Raw genomic sequence first — 3,589 nt, forward strand, 5'->3', positions numbered from 1 at the left:
CCTTTATTATGTTGAGGTACTTGCCCTCTATTCCCATTTTGCTGAGAGTTTTTAACATGAATGGATGTTGAACTTTGTCAAATGCTTTTTCAGCATCTATGGAGATGATCATGTGGTTTTTGTCTTTCTTTTTGTTGATGTGGTGGATGATGTTGATGGACTTTCGAATGTTGTACCATCCTTGCATCCCTGGGATGAATCCCACTTGGTCATGGTGTATGATCCTTTTGATGTATTTTTGAATTCGGTTTGCTAATATTTTGTTGAGTATTTTTGCATCTACGTTCATCAGTTATATTGGTCTGTAGTTTTCTTTTTTGGTGGTGTCTTTGCCTGGTTTTGGTATTAGGGTGATTTTAGCTTCATAGAATGAGTTTGGGAGTATCCCCTCCTCCTCTATTTTTTGGAAAACTCTAAGGAGAATGGGTATTATGTCTTCCCTGTATGTCTGATAAAATTCCGAGGTAAATCCATCTGGCCCGGGGATTTTGTTCTTTGGTAGTTTTTTGATTACCTCTTCAATTTCGTTGCTGGTAATTGGTCTGTTTAGATTTTCTGTTTCTTCCTGGGTCAATCTTGGTAGGTTATATTTTTCTAGGAAGTTGTCCATTTCTCCTAGGTTTCCCAGCTTGTTAGCATATAGGTTTTCATAGTATTCTCCAATAATTCTTTGCATTTCCGTGGGGTCCGTCGTGATTTTTCCTTTCTCGTTTCTGATACTGTTGATTTGTGTTGACTCTCTTTTCTTCTTAATAAGTCTGGCTAGAGGCTTATCTATTTTGTTTATTTTCTCGAAGAACCAGCTCTTGGTTTCATTGATTTTTGCTATTGTTTTATTCTTCTCAATTTTATTTATTTCTTCTCTGATCTTTATTATGTCCCTCCTTCTGCTGACCTTAGGCCTCATCTGTTCTTCTTTTTCCAATTTCGATAATTGTGACATTAGACCATTCATTTGGGATTGCTCTTCCTTTTTTAAATATGCTTGGATTGCTATATACTTTCCTCTTAAGACTGCTTTTGCTGTGTCCCACAGAAGTTGGGGCTTAGTGTTGTTGTTGTCATTTGTTTCCATATATTGCTGGATCTCCATTTTGATTTGGTCATTGATCCATTGATTATTTAGGAGTGTGTTGTTAAGTCTCCATGTGTTTGTGAGCCTCTTTGCTTTCTTTGTACAGTTTATTTCTAGTTTTATGCCTTTGTGGTCTGAAAAGTTGGTTGGTAGGATTTCAATCTTTTGGAATTTTCTGAGGCTCTTTTTGTGGCCTAGTATGTGGTCTATTCTGGAGAATGTTCCATGTGCACTTGAGAAGAATGTATATCCCGCTGCTTTTGGATGTAGAGTTCTATAGATGTCTATTAGGTCCATCTGCTCTACTGTGTTGTTCAGTGCTTCCGTGTCCTTACTTATTTTCCGCCCAGTGGATCTATCCTTTTGGGTGAGTGGTGTGTTGAAGTCTCCTAGAATGAATGCATTGCAGTCTATATTCCCCTTTAGCTCTGTTAGTATTTTTTTCACATATGCTGGTCCTCCTGTTTTGGGTGCATATATATTTAGAATGGTTATATCCTCTTGTTTGACTGAGCCCTTTATCATTATGTAGTGTCCTTCTTTATCTCTTGTTACTTTCTTTGTTTTGAAGTCTATTTTGTCTGATATTAGTACTGCAACCCCTGCTTTCTTCTCACTGTTGTTTGCTTGAATTATGTTTTTCCATCCCTTGACTTTTAGTCTGTACCTGTCTTTGGGTTTGAGGTGAGTTTCTTGTAAGCAGCATATAGATGGGTCTTGCTTTTTTATCCATTCTTTTACTCTGTGTCTTTTGATTGGTGCATTCAACCCATTAACATTTAGGGTGACTATTGAAAGATATGTACTTATTGCCATTGCAGGCCCTAAATTCGTGGTTACCAAAGGTTCAAGGTTAGCCTCTTTAGTATCTTACTGCCTAACTTAGCTCGCTTATTGGGCTGTTATATACACTGTCTGGAGATTCTTTTCTTCTCTCCCTTCTTGTTCCTCCTCCTCGATTCTTCATATGTTGGGTGTTTTGTGCTGTGCTCTTTCTAGGAGTGCTCCCATCTAGAGCAGTCCCTGTAAGATGTTCTGTAGAGGTGGTTTGTGGAAAGCAAATTCCCTCAGCTTTTGTTTGTCTGGGAATTGTTTAATCCCACCGTCATATTTGAATGATAGTCGTGCTGGATACAGTATCCTTGGTTCAAGGCCCTTCTGTTTCATTGTATTAAATATATCATGCCATTCTCTTCTGGCCTGTAGGGTTTCTGTTGAGAAATCTGACGTTAGCCTGATGGGTTTCCCTTTATAGGTGACCTTTTTCTCTCTAGCTGCCTTTAACACTCTTTCCTTGTCCTTGATCTTTGCCATTTTAATTATTATGTGTCTTGGTGTTGCCCTTCTTGGATCCTTTCTGTTGGGGGTTCTGTGTATTTCCGTGGTCTGTTCGATTACTTCCTCCCCCAGTGTGGGGAAGTTTTCAGCAATTATTTCTTCTAAGATACTTTCCATCTCTTTTCCTCTCTCTTCTTCTTCTGGGACCCCTATAATACAGATACTGTTCCTTTTGGATTGGTCACACAGTTCTCTTAATATTGTTTCATTCCTGGAGATCCTTTTGTCTCTCTCTATGTCAGCTTCTATGCGTTCCTGTTCTCTGATTTCAATTCCATCAATGACCTCTTGCATTCTATCCATTCTGCTTATAAACCCTTCCAGAGTTTGTTTCATTTCTGCGATCTCCTTTCTGGCATCTGTGATCTCTTTCCGGACTTCATCCCATTTTTCTTGCGTATTTCTCTGCATCTCTTTCAGAATGTTTATGATTCTTATTTTGAATTCTTTTTCAGGAAGACTGGTTAGGTCTGTCTCCTTCTCTGGTGTTGTCTCTGTGATCTGTGTCTGCCTGTAGCTTTGCCTTTTCATGGTGATAGGAATAGTCTGCAGAACTGGGACGAGTGACGGCTGGAAGGACTTCCTTTCTTGTTGGTTTGTGGCCCTCCTCTCTTGGGAGAACAGCGGCCTCTAGTGGCTTGTGCTGCGCAGCTGCGCGCAGACAGGGTTTCTGCTTCCTGCCCGGCTGCTATGGAGTTAATCTCCGCTGTTGCTGTGGGCGTGGCCTGGCTCGGGCAGCTACTCCAAAATGGTGGAGTCGCGTTGGAGCAGGAGCTGCTGGGAGGCTATTTATCTCTGTAAGGGGCCTCCCTGCTCCCTGCAGCCCAGGGGTTAGGGTGCCCAGATATCCCGGATTCCCTACCTCTGGATTAAGTGACCCGCCCTGCCCCTTTAAGACTTCCAAAAAGTACCCGCCAAAACAAAACAACGACCAAAAAAAAACAAGAAAAAAAATTTTTTTTAATTAAAAAAAAAGATGGTCTTTCGTTTTTCTTTATTCTCCGGTGCCAGCCTCAGGCCTCTGCTCACCGGTCTTTCTGCCCTGTTTCCCTAGTATTGGGGTCCCTGTCCCTTTAAGACTTCCAAAAAGCGCTCGCCAAAACAAAGCAGCAAAAAAGCAAAAAAAAAAAAATGGTCGCGCGCTTTTCTTATGTCCTCTGTCGCCCAGCCTCCAGT

This window comes from Manis pentadactyla, chromosome 13 (genome assembly GCF_030020395.1).
Source record: "Manis pentadactyla isolate mManPen7 chromosome 13, mManPen7.hap1, whole genome shotgun sequence".
NCBI classification, from domain to species: Eukaryota; Metazoa; Chordata; class Mammalia; order Pholidota; family Manidae; genus Manis; species Manis pentadactyla.